This window comes from Pelobates fuscus, chromosome 12 (assembly GCF_036172605.1).
Source record: "Pelobates fuscus isolate aPelFus1 chromosome 12, aPelFus1.pri, whole genome shotgun sequence".
Taxonomy (NCBI): domain Eukaryota; kingdom Metazoa; phylum Chordata; class Amphibia; order Anura; family Pelobatidae; genus Pelobates; species Pelobates fuscus.
Genome location: NC_086328.1, coordinates 48,983,969 through 49,000,295, shown reverse-complemented (window position 1 = coordinate 49,000,295; position 16,327 = coordinate 48,983,969). Strand labels below are relative to the sequence as shown.

The window sequence follows — 16,327 nt, the reverse complement described above, 5'->3', positions numbered from 1 at the left end:
GTGACTATGTCCTTTATCCAGCACTTGCAAAAACTCTAAACCTATATCCTATTTCCATATTGTAACCTCTAATTTATAACAGTAATTCCTCACAATATGCCCCGTCATAATGTATTATAACAATATTACCTGGTGATATCCTCAACCAATACAGGATGTTAAAATATGGATCAAATTAACAGTAATATGAATGTAGAACATTAGCCAGTGGCGTACCTACCACGGTCGCAGCTGCGACCGGGCCCCTCCGCCTGGATACCTCTCGGTTGCCTGTGTGTAGCGTGGCCAAGCGGTCTGTCAGGACGTGCTCACCAAGAGAGCACTTCATGTCAGTCCAGGATGCAGCCCCCCTGTGTGAGAGTGTGGACGCAAGTGTCTCTGGAATACCTGGCTTTCATTCTAAAATGGGTTGGCCAAAAACCGTGAATAGTTTCTTCAACCTAATCGCACCATAATCATTACACCAATATTAAGTGTTTATAGTGTCTGGACTGCCTGTTTAACTAAAGTAAAACCCTCTCCACATTCCAGCAGTCCTTTGCACCTTTTTATTTTTACAATTGCTATACCAATATTTAATTTACCGTATATGTTAATAAATTGGTGGACATTGCATTTTAGTGTACTTCTATTTGTCTACATGGTAGACATTTTGTTTTTCTATATAAAAGGAATAACCTTATATAAATCACAATCTAAGAATTAATATTATGATTATAACATAATATAATGCATGGAAGATTCATTAAGACTAAAATCAGTGGCCATTCTATTACAACGTGATAAATAATAAGCAATCACCATGGAAACCAACAGCATGTCTCCAGAAAAGCACCTGTTTTCTCTTGATAAATCTCTCTCTTTATCTTCACCACATGATACTGTTTATGTCACTTATTATGGCTTTGCACTTCTAAAACAGGGCTACTCATGAATAAAAAAGTTTAACAAAACATTAGAAGAAGTATGCCCCAAAATGACAAGTTTTATAAGGTTTCAAGATTTTAAAGGAATTTGCCTCTTCAAATAGTGTGACATCATTATATTTTATGGCAATTACGCTCTTCGTCCAGCCTTAAAAATAGCAAAAGTAACATCCCAGGACGTACTTGGAAACCAGAGTAACCTGAATATATTATCTATTTTAAAAACATGCAATTTTTCTGTATTCTAAAATCGCAATGTATTACTTTAGAAATGGTCAGTGCCAATGACGAGATTATTAAAATAGAGGTAACATTTCTAAACATCAAAAAGAAAAACAAATTTTAAAAAATCAATATAAATACCTCAAAATTACATTCATATTCAACTGCTTTTTTTTCCCTTCTCATGAAACTAAAGGACAAATGGAGTCCTCTAATTAAGAACATTTATCTTGGGGACAAGAACATCAGGTTTTGAAAATAGAAGGTTTTGTTAAAACAGGGACAGATGGCATAGGGACCCATGGGGCTTTCTGAGTGACCCACAGAAAAAAAAATGATGTCACAGATTTAGAAGGTTTCAAAGTGTGGCACTGAAGTGTAGCCAAGAATAGTTTGGTATGCTAACTTTAGTTGAGCTTCATTAACTATACAATGCAAAGCAGTCTGTTCTCTAGAAAGAAAAAAAGAAAGAATGAAAAACAAAACATTTTCCCCACAAAACAACAAAATTATTACAGCACTTTAAAGCTATTTCATCACTATTGTAGCATTTTAAAACATTAAAAATCTAGATGACTAAAAATGCAAATAATATTTTTTTTTCTTTACATTCTGCAGACAATCGTAATTATAAGCAAGGACACTGCATAGGAAAACTTGTGATTCATGTCAAAAAAGTATAAAATATTGCAGAGTTAGCAAAGTATACTGTTCGGCATTATAAGAAATATCACAATTTAACGGAAGGAGCAAAATAATATATAATCGGGCATTCCCTATGGTAGACACTACAAAAATAGTAGACTTAAGCTCTGGTAATGTAGGGTGTGCTTCAGGGCCTTCCGTCTTACAAAAACAGTTTGAAAATAAATGTATATACGAGCACTCTTAAGAGCAAAATCATCACCGCTATGATAGAGTGTCATGGAGTGACTATATGAGTTGGTAAAGATTACATCTGTAGTGCCTAGTTTGTGGCTTTACATTTGCTACAAATAAGCTGAGACGGGGTGGATGGAGGTGAGGTTGCACTGAAGCCTGTCAATCAGTACGAAATAAGCAAATAAAATCGCTGCTATAAATTATTGAAGTTAGGATTAAATTAAATATCAAACAGAGAGGGCCTGGTAAAACACAAAAACACGCTGGAAGGGCAATGAGAAAAGATATCAGTGTCCATGGATATACATATTAGTGTCCATGGAGTCCCCAGTAACAACATGCTCATGGTCCTCAGCCATGGCTCAAGTGGTGACTGCTACGTACGGATCTGGAGTGGACTGCCAAGGTACAAAAGGGGAGATCCGGGCAGTCTCCCAAAATCAAGGGCGCTGAAACGCTGCTGATTGTCTATCCTGGGTAAGGGCATCCAGTGGTAGTCCCAGAGCTTGTAATAGCTTGGTAGCTTCCTTCAGGAATGTAAGTTGTACCCTTGAATGACGAGTGTTCGGGAAAGCTGCCATTGATAGCGGATATTTCGCTATTGCAGTGTATGGTTTGAGAAACCTCCGTCAAGCCAAGTTGCCCCCAGAGAGGTCAGCATAAAAGGTGAGAAGCTGATTCTCAAAGTAGTAAGGAGAGTTTACCTTGAGGGCAGTTAATACCTCTGCATTGTCAGACCCATTCCCAATTGAACTACCCTTTGTGTGAAAGTTGGTGCTTTGAGAGGTCTGAGTATCCGAAATTGCTCTTCTAGCATCACAGCTTCCTTACCACCTCTGATTCAAACACAGCCGCATGCCTTTCAGCAGCCACACTGAACCCCAGGGACAGATCCACGCCAGCTCTCCAGGTAGTGAGGCTGGGAGGAAAATGTTTAATTACAAAATTATTCATAATTAGTGTGTGTGTGTCTGTGAGTAAGTGTGTTTGTCTGTGTGCGCATGTGAGTGTATGTGTGTACATGTGAGTGGATGTGTAACATACTCTCTCTCACCTTGCGGTCTCTGCATCTGCATGACTGACACTTGTGGCATGTTAACGGACGCCGGCCGCTGCGGATCCATGGCAAATTATACATCCATGTCCGCTCACATTTTGGGGTCAAAGATCGATCTCGGCCAATCAGAAAGGTAAAGCATGTATTTAAGCTCAAAATTACCTTTCCTCATTGCCCTGTTCTGGTTTCCTTAGTGATTGTCCTAGAGTGTGTTCCTGTACGGTTATATTCTGTTTTTGTACTTTGGCTTTGATTTTGTCTTCCCTGTATTCTGGTATCCCTGACCTCTGGCTTTCCTTCATCATTGTGTCCCTTTCTGTGTCCCCTGACCTCGGCTAGTATCCTGACTGTTCTTTGGTAAGTTAGTCTGGCCATTCTAAGGCCCGGTCCTCTTTGTGACACAATTCTATGTGCTGGATCAAGTAGTAATCCTGACAGGATGAGTGTTTTGATCAGTGTATAACTGGGTCTGTCAGTGTGTGTGTGTGTGTATGTCTGTCAATGTGGGATGATGTGAAGAAATGTGGGAAGAGTGGGGTTGTAAGAGATACACAGGGGCACTGCCAAAATCATGTTAAAATGGCCGCTTTCTCTGCCTGCTTGCCTGCCACGGAGGCAGAGACAGGATCTCTTGGCTGTCGCTTGGCTGTGGAGTCAGATGGAGGGGGAATGGAATGGCCGCTCACTGGCTGACAGGGAGTGAGAGCTGATGCATTGCGGGAGTTGTAGTCCCTGCTAGGGGCTGACTCACGCTCCCGGAGACGAGGAACCCAGCTTTAGCTCAGCAGGAAACTACAACTCCCAGTCCTCGCACGGACAATCTTCTTAAAGGTTGGAGGCAGAGGATAGGCATTAGGCTGCACCAGCGGAGCGAGGGGGAGACTTGCGTGTGACTGGCTGCATTATAAAACCAGGAAATGGTGGGCATGGATGGTGAGCTGATTCAGTGGTGCAATCGGCCATTTGACTGGATTTGCCTCCTCAGGCCTAAGACTGCCAGCCCTCCCCTGTGTGGGTGGGAGGATATCTATATACAGTGAGTAGCATGCGGCTCCTCACTGTAAATAAAAACTAGCAACTGGTCAGTCGCTGAAAAAAAACATGTAAAATTGGTACAGCAATAAATTCCAGCACATAAAACAGTGTTCCGTTATTCAAGTGCCCAAAGTGTACAAAGGCAAAATTTTCACAGTTGCAATGTTTTTTTTATCAAGCAATATAACATTGGCAAGGGGGCATAAGGATTTGATTAATCCAATGATACAGATTTAGTCAGATCAATCAAATTTCAAATGCAATTGCAGTTAGTAAATCTGAGTTGTTCCATTTAGAATTCAAACATTGTAACAGAGTTGTGAGTAACCCTGTTAGATTCTTTTTCAGGAAGTGTGTAAGAAGACTGTTCAGATAACAGCCAGTGGAGGTGTAGCGAGGGCTGCATAAACAAAGTAATTTAGCTCCTAAATGGCATATAATTAAGAAGTGTGACTGTGGGGGAATGATCTAGTTCTAGTTGGTTTGGAGATAAGTTTGTCCCTCAAAGTCAGCAGTGATATTATTAAAGAATTTTGTCTAGAATTTTATATAAAAACAAAGTTGCTAAGCTGAAATATTTTCAAATCATATTTGGCTATTTCCTGTACCATGTAAAAACGGCAATTTTATGTATATTATGCCGCACCCTAATACAAATATATTAATTTGAATTACACAAGTTTTATTTAGTTTATTTTCTAGCCTCACTTACAGTGGAATTCAGTTAGCCCGAATGAGGTAAGAAGGGCAGTGCAGGGCCACGCTCTGTCTCCAGCATTAGGAGACTGGATGCCGCATGTGCCATCAGCGGAAACCACGTAAGTTGTCAAACTGGTCTCAGGTGGTTTGAGAAATTATTTTGGGAGGGCATACGGCCACTAAAACTATAACAGTCGGCTGTCGTAGTTATGGAGCTTGGAGGGTTCCTTGTGGTCATGTGACTACATAATTATAAGTTCACTACAAATATACCTGTATATATACCAATTGAAACATGTAATTCTTATTTTCATGACAAAGAATATTTTTCACAAAAAAAAAAATTAAAAGTCTGATGTAGTCAAATAAACAATTAAAAAGCTTATATATTCCATGAATATATAAGATATAATGTTAAATGATGTTATCTTAAAAAGTGTTATAGCAATCTCCCTCAATCTCTGGAATGCTAACAGGGATATGAGAAAATAGCTTCCTTTAATGTTTGGAATAAGAAGGGGAGCTGTCATTTATAGACATTAAATGGATAGAATGGATTCCTGAAAGAGAGATTTGTACCTGAACAGCTGGTATCAGAATAAATGGAGCAAAGGATAACTCACTCTCCTGGTTCCAAGGGTGCAACCAGGTTAGCCAAGTCTCACTTTACAGATATGAAGAATAAGCAATGGTCCAGGCACTCGAGGCGAAGCCAAAAATTGTCCGATTTATTGGAGCACAGATCAGCAACGTTTCAACCCAATCAGGGTCTTTGTCAAGCTTGACCATTACCTTCACCTTGACCATTGCTTATTCTTCATACATGTACAACTGGTAACCATTCCTAGAGAAATTAAGGTAAGTAAGGCTTTGTAGACTAAATTTAGATTTGCAAACCAAATTAAATTAAAATGTACTTACACATTTTTTTGCAGTGGAGGGGTTAATCAAAGCTCAAATATTAAAATGACTTCATGTTTTTGGTGTGCCCCAACACTGTGCAATCCTCCAGGGTTTGTTCATAATTGCAGTTCTCACCGCTATGTCCTTTGTAATGGTGATGGTATCTCTGGGGGCTTCCGCCGGTGCCATCGCTGATTTTCGCACCCGGTAGGAGGACACTATGAGTGGTGGGTCTGTGTCTCCGGTAAGGCCCATATGTGCCAGCAGCCACTGAATATACGGTAGCAAATCATCCCCCGCTATCCTCTCAGGGATGCCACGTAGGCAAATGTTCCGGTGTCTATGGCAGGTTTCCAATGAGACCACTGTTTTTTGTAGCTGCTGGATTTGGGTAGTGCGGGTTATATTTTGTTTTTGTGTTGGGTTTGTGTGGCTCTGGCTTCTTCCCTCTCCTCCACAGCAGCCACTCTGTTTTGAAGGTTGCTTACTTCTGTCTGAGTCTCCCTCAGATCAGCCTTCCAGATTTGTCTCAGGTCTGCTTGAAGACTCTTAAAGTACCCCTTTGTAGAGGGGGATGAGTCTTCGTCGGACTTGACGCTTCCCCCTGTGAGTCTTCTGAGGCCTCCTTGACTCTTTGGGAGGGAGACGCCATCTTGGATGGTGCCGGTGGTGCATGTCGCTCGAACGACAGCCTGATTTTGAGGAGAGCAGGTGTCTCTACCTGAGATTACAGCCTGTGTTTGCGCCCCATGTTCTCAGCTGTGGGGTGGCGTACGTCTGTGATCTTTATCTTGCGGAATTCTGCCATTTTGTCTATGTTTTATGGGTCCCTGACGGAGCTCCACTTGAACACGTCTGGCTTGGTGCTCGGCTGGCCACGCCCCCATCTACTGCTTATTTTGTACTGGTATTGCCATCTTTATTACCTGTGATCCTTCCAGATGTGTGTATGATGCCAATCGTTCATTAGAATCAATGTTAAACATACTATCTTGTATCAAATCTGATCAGGTCTGGACTCCAGGCACACCTCCCTCACACCCTCCGGCGTCCAGTAGATATATTTTTTTGCTGTGAACATCTCTGTTTTTGAGTCCTATTATTTCCAGAACTTCTTATTTTGCTCATTGTAGACAAAATAGTACATACAACATCCATAAACCATCATTATTCATGCCCTGTACTAATATATGCAGATTTAAACATCCATCTCATTGGGACTAATCTGGATTCAAAACTGCATTTCTAACAGAGCCTCATTGCATCTGCTGTTGATTCTGGAGTGCATAATCTTCAGGTATATTTTCAATACATAGATCATTATATTTCTAACAAGTACAGTTGGAGATGTAAAAACGCATACAAACAAATAATCAACTGTATGTATAAAGGTAATGACATTTTTAAAATAGACTAGTCAAACTGGTGTGGTGTTATTTGAGAATGTTGTCTTTAGAGGATATATTAAGTGTTTGCCTTTAGGAGAACTGGTTATATTTAGAAATAATAAACTTCAAAGTGTCAAGCCCCTTTTAATATTAGCAGGCTCTAGATAATTATATTAATGTAAATAGTTATATTAAATAGAAATCTAATAAAGATTATATTTGTGAAGCTAAAAAGTAAATAAACATTAAATTTGAAAACAATCAGGAATTATATGGTCCCATTACCCTTGCTCTGTCTTATTTAGAACAATGCAAATCATATTTTTATCTACGACAAACTAGTTTAAGTAAAAAAGTTATAAACTTTGAGAATCAAGTGATTTCATTTGTCATTCTAGATTTGTAGTTTCCACATTAAAAAGAGCGAGGTACAAATAAATGAGAATGAGAAGAGAAAAAAAAAACAAAAAACTAAACAAACACCAATAAATCTTATCAGAAGTGTTCTGGAAACCCATGAAATATAAATATTTACATATCTTGGCAATTTGAAGGGTCTTTCTGTCTGTTGTTATGTCTGCTCCGGTAACGTATAACCCAGAACACGGTGGAAACAAGGTGTACATCTTAATATATATCTCCTTAAGGAACATATTAGAGAATATAAATTAAAACACCAAAACACATGCAAACCAGTTGCATTCAAACTATTGCATGGAAATGAGAAAGTGTTGAAAATTATATGTGTATACTGATGTGGGTAAAATCATCTTTGCACCGTTCGCCCTCTGCAAAATTAATCCAATTATTCAAATACCAATGACAGCTGTCAGCAGATGCCTCATTGGGTTGGGCCAAACTGTTAAAAATTAAAACTGTTTTTATTTCGTTTAGTTTCCCTGCCTTTTTAATGTATTACCCGAACGCCCGGACAAAAAGTTGTGGGAGTTAACGTTATCACAATATCAGACTTCCGTCGCTGTCAGACATGCATAATTTACTTTGGAAATTTGAGGCAGTCTTTAAATATATTTCTAAAATATACATGTAACATATGCTAATTGTGCAGCAGTGTCTTGTAAGCTTGAGTCACTAGGTAATGTGCAAATGTTGCCAAGTGCAATGCGCTGTGTGTAATGGGATTATATATGAAAAGGAAGTGGTGCTGCCCCCCGGCTTTCAGTCCTGAGCTCTGGCCAAACTGACAGGCCTAAATCCCAGCTACATTTAACATGGGCTTCCCGTGGTGAAGACAGCCTGTTCTTAGAGTCTTAATTACATCCCAGCTGACCTGCAGGCCCTGCCAAAAGCAAGCAATATGGTCTGTAGACAAACTGGAAAAAAAGGAGGTTATGTGTTTAAGATGGGATCAGAAGGGACAAGCAAAGCAGAGGTGAGGATAAAAGATCTAGTGAGTTTTTTTTAGAATCCTTAAGTTGCTGGAGGTGCATTGAGAATACCATGCAGACAAAAAAAAGACCAGGAAAGCAAAATAATAAAGGGACAATGTAAGTTAGCAAGAAAGAAATGATATGGCCAGAGACAAGCACACACTGACTAGAGTATAAATGAACATAATCTCAAAACAGTATAAAAGGTTTAGAAAAAGAAACACAATGCATTGTATAAATATGGGAAGGGGGAGAGGTACTACGTTGACCTTTTAAAAATAAGAAAATTACTCCCATTATGTCCGAATTTTGTTTATCTTTTTTTTTTAGCTAACACAATAAAGAGTTTTATTTTTCTGAATTGGACACTTTTCTACAAGGCTACCGTTAAAAATGTTGGGTCCCTGGGCAAGATAATGCTGTGGGTTAGTTAATTTGGCTGACATCAGATGTAAAGAATAGTCTGCAATTTCGTATCATTTTGTCTCTTGGAAAATGATCATATATTTATAGGCACAAAGACAAAATCAAAAACTAATACACATAAACAAACTAGCACGCATCCATAAACATATACTAAAACACAGACCAGTACTAATACACATACTAGCACTAACAAACTTTAGTAGCACACAGATACATACTACCACAGGTGTATATACATGTACGCATACTCACACATAGACACATACCTACAAATAAGCGCAGATTAGTTCACAGACATGGGTAAATATACACAGTAAAAAAAAAAATTGAGTCTGAGATATTCATTCCATAGCCATCCTTACCATTTTTGGGTCCCCAAATGAAACTAATTTGCAGGCCACCCCATCCTGGCAGGACTCCACAGTAGTCAGTCTTGCTGCCGTCAGCCAATTGTTGTAAAACATTACAGTTATAATAATAATTATAATTCTGCAAGTCCTCATCTTTCTGAAAACAATCCCAACATACACAAACAGCCACTGGTAAACATATAAAGACATATTAACATGCATACATACATAAACACATACTAGCTTACAAATATTGACAGATATAAAGAATACACTAACATATACAAACAAAGCTACAGTCCACAAACTTTCATATCTAGCATTTTCTTATGACATAATCTTCCTTATTTACATAATATTATGCATTCTATTATTAAACTTTATAATCTGATTGACAGTTAACTATGGAGAAAGGAGGAGGTTAGGGAATTGTCTTTGTATACCTTATTATAATAAGTCACACTTCCAGTTGAAATATGTTCTTTAAAATAACAAAACATAATCAAAATCTGTAGTATTTGCTTTTGTATTTTTTTTTATTTCAAACCAACATTATGTTTTTTTTTTTTTTCCATATTCTAGTGCTTAAAGGTCTAATAGGTGACCGGTTCACAACAATACATTTATGGAAAGTAAACTTCAGTCCCGAGGCTGGCCTGGTCACAAAATAAAAAAAAGAATTGCAGAAGAACAGCAGGGTACTTTGTGCGGTTTTGAAATGGCATCATATGTTAATTTGGCTCAAGAAAGTAGATTTCGATCAGGTAACTTTTGCACGTATCTATTTGTAAAACATGAATTTATAGATTTACATTATTACACATATTATTTAAATTCTGTGATATGTTAAGTTAATAAATGACCTGACAAATTGTTATGTTTTATTCCATTGTAAACTCTTCTCTTTGCACAATTTCTACTACGTGTTCTCCACCAAACACTATATGGTGTGGATAAACATATATTTTAAATATTTAAATGTCCAGACCATATTAATTTCAAATGGATGCCCTAGAAAATGTGGGTGTGAGGCCCATTTTAATTGCTTGCTATGATAGAAATAGTTTTGTCACTATGCATATAGCTTAATCAATAACACATTATTTCTGTTAAGGCTTCCAACTAAGGTATATTTTACATACAAACAGTTTTTGTCACATGCACAGTGTGTACCGTGGGGGTGGTGCTTAGAGCTCCAGGAAGCATAACCTGTCTCTTGCCAGACTGAATGACAGGGGACTCAGGGAGAAGACAGAACAAAGAGGGGGGGAGAGAAAGGCACAGGGGATAAGGTAAATGGGGACAGATACTAGGAAAGATTAAATGGGAAAAGACAGATTATGGACTGAGGCAAGGGGTGAAGGGGATTATGATAAAAGCAGGGGGAAAATTTGACTGGGGATGGAAGGTGCTGGCAACATAGCTAATGGAAAGGGAGAAAACAACATAGCTAAATAGTAAGAGGAGGAGGCAGGCCACATGGTTAATTGAAAAGGAGTGGGGGCAATGAACATGGATAACTGGTAAGGGGAGGATGCTAGAAACATGGCTAATGGAAAGGGAGAGGGGCAAACAAAATGGCTGACTGGTAAGGTGAGGAGGCTGGAAACATGACTAATGGAAAGGGAATAGGGTCTGTAAACATAGCTAATGAAAAGTGTGGGGGCATGGGGCTATGAACATGGCTAAAGGAAAGGGACATAGGAACTAAAACATGGCTAATGAAAATAGAGGGGGCATTGCAGGGCTACATACATGGCTAACTGGTATGGAGGAAGAATGGCTAATGAAAAGGGCTGGAAACATGTCCAATGAAAAGGGAGATTGGGGAGGCTGGAAACCTGGCTTATAGGAAGGGAGAAAGCAGCTGGAAACATGGTCAATTGCACTCCAGAGAATGAAAAGGACTGGAGATTAGCTATCTGAGGTGGATTGGAGAAGGATCTAAGATATGTCTGAATGTGGTGGGAAGTAAACTGCAGATACGATTGATTGGAGGTGAGAGGTCTAGGAGACAGACACACAATACTACACATGTGCACACACATTCAATCTAGAGGGATTGGGGGCATTTGAGATTTCTGTGCCTACAGGAGCTTTTTATGTAAATCCTGGCCAGAAGAGAACAATATGCCATTTTGCTGTACCAGGCATGATCATTTACACTACTGAGAGTATTTGTCAGAATTGCAATTTTTTTTAATTTTATGATCCAAATAAATATACTTGCAGAAAGCTCATCCTTTTTCAGCTGATAGTCATCCCTCTCAGTTAACCCATAGTCCATGTTTTTCGAAATTTATGTGCTGGATTTTATCCTTAACTCCCGCATCAGGGCTCTGTATAGATAGTGTGGGTTATACAAATCTAATTTGTAAAGAATCATTTGATCAAATAAATCCCATTGTTAAAGTCAAATAATATTCGAGCTCATATAAAATATACACTTTATGAATTACCATTTAAAATCAGACTTCAAATACAATTGTGACAATTCAGGCGCAATATGGACACTCTGCCCCGAATAAAACACAAACCAAACAGTGACAAACATATACATAAAGAAAAACATTTTTGTTTGACCAGAGGATTCTTGATCAATAATTAGAGTTGATACAAATTACTTTTTTGTTGGCTTTTTAACATATTACGGTTGTTCCTGGTGTGCTAGCCAAGATTAGGGAAATTATTCCATGTTCAGGGAGATGGAACTGAGACATGTTTGTTGGAGTGGAGGGTTCAGACAATAACTAGGGAGGACATGGCCCTTCATTCTCTAGCCCACAGGGTGGAAGCCAATACAAAAATGGCATAACGCATGACGAATGGCCCAATCGCTTCCTCCTCCCCCTGGAAGCTTGCTTGGATGATAAAACCATAAGGGGGAATAAGTCCCTCAGTTCCCTAACTCAATAATGTATGGGCCAATGGATGTCTAGGCCCATTGATCTCATAACTGCAGTGTGTCAAAAAGGATGGCAACTAATAATAAAAGGTGCAAAGGAGGCGGCTCACTTAATTTTAGGATTGATCAATGTAAGAATAACGTGAATAGATAGGTGAGAAATTGATACAGGAGTGTCAAAATCAGAGATGGACTCCAAAGATGTGAGTGCTTGGTTGGCTGAGAGAAAAGTACAATGACGCTAATAAGTCAAAATTGATGAGTTATCTAAAAAAAAAAAATGGAGCAAGCATCTAGTGTGCTAGTGGGGTAAGTCTGACGCACAAGCACAGTATTAGAAGTGGCCTAACAGGTACCCCTTACATTATTCTCTTACTCTCCTTTCCAAAGCCAAGAGGTAAAGGAAGGGCTAACTTTTTCATATTTCCAATCAATGTACCATATATGAAGTGGAGGAAGAGTTAAGGGCCATGCGTCATGACCCTATGTAGTTAAGTCGCCACTCCATCCTTCTTGCAGATAGTATGGAAAAAGATGGGAGGCTATTTACCAGATCTAGGGGACACCACACTTTTTTTCTTTTTAAAGAATTACAAAAACGTAGTAATGTTTCACTATTAGCATCTGTAACGTGCCACTTATGCAACCTTTTCTTCCAGTTTCATACAAACTTTGCACTTACACCACGAAAGACTAATACGCTGACAGTGCTGAATTACACTTGCAAACCACCTGGGAGGAATACTAGTAGATGTTTAATTATTTTCTGGGCATTGTGAGATGAATGCCAACTGCTAAATTTAGGTGCATTGCATATATATTCACCAGACCTGAGTCATAATTAACTTAATTTATCCCTTAAACTGTAATTTATTCAGTATTATTGTTAGGACTGTGCCACAGTCTAATATATTTTTTTTGTCTCATGTAACCATTTACATAATTCCCTAGAGCTCAGCCACAAGATTTTCCCAGCTTCCTTATAGATATCTCAGCTTCAAATAACAATATATTTCCCTCCCAAAACCCTGCCTAAATTTATTATGAAATCCATTATTTATTATAGAATGTTCCTCCACACCCCGGCAATAATTCAAAATTAATTGTGCACAATACCAAGCCACAACACATTGTGTAGAGTTTCCTCAGATCAAAGCATCATTACATATTCTTTCTGTTCTATCTACAATATTTGAAATGACATGCATCCATACACAAATCATTATCTAGTCCGGTTCAACCACCATTTATCTTCCATAAACATCTATATTAATGTTGTCTCTATCTGGACACAACCCACTGGTTCACAGCCTTAGTTGTTACTCTCAGCCAATAAATTACATTCAGACACATGTAGAATTAATGCCACTGATGTGGAAATAAATTCTGCATTAGTGAAATCAGAAAATGAGGCTGGACCAGATGTTTCTGGAGGAATCGGCATATGGGTTGTCTCTTATCTGAGAGATGGTGCCAGGGAACACTTTACATCATAAACACTACAGTACGCTGCTGCTGTGGTTATGGCGCCTTAAGGACCTCTTTAAATAGAGTTACACTCCAATTAATCAAGGGTCTCACCACCACTTCAGTGTAAGTCTGGAGAATGATACAGTGTTCACTAGCTCTCTGCGCAGGTTATAGGTTTATAATTATATAACAGATATGGAAGTGGGCAAGCTCACTGCTTGTGATGTCACTCATGTTACATTACGGGATATGCAAACTTGAATACAAAGCATGTGTACTCAACACAGATAGTGTGCACGCAGTACTCAGGGAGAGTGGTTTGGGCCTTGCAGTTACTACTTTGCTCAAACCAACTGCAAAAAATTGTCAAAATAAACTTTCACATCGATATCCATGACCACAGTAAACTATAATCAGCCAGTTTGAAGTATATTTAAAGCAGTCACTTCAAGCAGAGCTCCTGGCAGGGTACAGTCTTATGCCTTTAAGATTCATTTTAACAATAACCACCAGATTTTCCTTTTTAGTTTTTTACTACATCACCCATGGTTTGTTAAAAACGTTCTTTTTTATTTATTTTTTTGTATTTGAAAGGCAAGAAACACTAGCTAATTGTTGAAAACATGTTCCTATGTTTGAATTATAATGTTTTGGTACCTTGAAGGAAGAAAGAAGCATTTACAGAATACATTACTAATAAAAGGGAGACAAAAAAGTGAAAGTATGAACAGAACAAGAAGCTTACCATTCCTTTATAAAATATTAGATATAAATGTTAATGAGATTCTAAAAAAAAAAATATAAACAGAACTCGTATACAGTACTGCAGGCATAGGCAACCTTCAGCACTGCAGATATTTTGGACTATACCTCCTATGGTGCTTTGCCAGCATTATGGGTGTAAGAGCATTATGGGGGATGTAGTCCACAACATCTGGAGTGCCGAAGGTTGCCTACTACTGCAGTAGTGTATTCCAATGTTTCAAGGTAGTCCAGCTCCAACATCAGCAAACTCTTACAAAGAATAATATACAACAAATAAGCAAAATCGAATGTGTCTCATCTGGCGTACACAAATCTATTCAGCGGATGATAAAAAAAAAAAAAAATTAGATTCAAAATTACATAATTGAAAAAAAAAATACACAACATTAGCAATCCATAATCCAGCTCAGTTCTGGAACAACAAAGGCATGCCATACATCAAATTGCACTGGAGGAGGAGGAACAATAACAGAATATAAAAAATCCTGGTAAATGACGATTCCCCTTATATAATGTATTTCCCAACTAATCAGTTTTAGAATGATAGTCATATAACTTGCCCTCCCAATGTCCATACAGGCTAAAGTAAGACTCCTTATGTCAGGAATGTCTTTGAGATCTTTTGTCCACATATACACTTTTAATATATTTTAAATAAAGTGATTTCCACATTTGGATACTTTTAAATGGACACTGTAGTCACCAGAACAACTACAGCTTAATGTAGTTGTTCTGGAGAGTATAATCATCATTTTCATAGAAAAGGCAGTGTTTACATTGCCCCCTAGGGACACCTCCAAGTGGCCACTCCTCAGATGGCCACTGGAGGTATTTCCTGGCTCAGTGCTGCACAGTAGGCAGCAGTGCCGTTCAGCGTCCACACACTCTGCATGGCGACGCTAAATTTTCCTCATAGAGATGCCTTGATTCAAAGCATGTCTACGAGGAGGTGCTAATTGGCCAAAAGGGTGTTTGGGCCCGCTCCCTTGCCGATTTTAGCCAATCCAGTGCTTTCCCCAATGGGAAAGCATTGGTTTGGCTAAAAATCGGCAATTCTGTTGTCACCAAGGGGGCGGGGCCAGCGCCAGCGGACTCGAGTGATGCAGGAAATAAGTTGCATTTTATTAACTTTTAATGAGGATAGCGGGGGTGGGGGGCTGCAAGCCACCTTAATGGTGGGTTTTGCACTATAGAGTCAGAAATACATGTCTGTGTTCCTGACCCTATAGTGTTCCTTTAAGGAGACCTGACAATTACCAGCAGTGAGTGCTACTTATCAGCCATATTGTACTATATTATGTAAATAATATAATGACTACTTTTAGAAACATTGTTCCCTACTCTATTACATGCAATTGTGCTCCTGGCTGACTTGAAAGTAATATAAAAAAAAAACATCTGATGAGGAAGGTATTTTATTCCTTCTTAAAATGAGATGGAAACAATTCTGAACAGAGTACTACAACGGCATAAATATTATTGTAATTCAGACACTGAACATTAAAAGCAAATTACAGGAACAAAGATTCCACAATTTCATCAAAATATGCTGCGTTGAGGGGTAGCAGAGTCAATTTTGTACCCTTCAGCAACAATTTAGGCACCAGTAATTTATTATTACTGGGTATCTAACATGTAGAAAAGAGTTGTTAGGCAAGAATTATATCATATTACTGAAATAGAATGTTGTTCAAACATTGTGATTTATCATTTTCTCCTATTATTGAGTTTAGAATAACTTCTTCAATCTGAAGTATGGTGAAGGCCATTCTACCTCAGATCTGTTCCAATTTTCATAAATGAATAAATAACATTTTGAAAAGCACCTGTTCTAAGGTTGTTAAACATTTTTTTGTTCCTTCGCTAAGAAAGTAACATTCATTTTACATTAAATTTATCAAAATCCAC

At 38.4% G+C, this 16,327-nt stretch overlaps 1 protein-coding gene across 1 annotated transcript in view; it reads right to left on the bottom strand.

Moving 5' to 3' along the window:
- FTO (FTO alpha-ketoglutarate dependent dioxygenase) overlaps positions 1 to 16,327 on the bottom strand; it is a 291,304-nt gene that overhangs the window by 98,573 nt on the left and 176,404 nt on the right. The gene's annotated exons all lie outside the window — the stretch shown is intronic.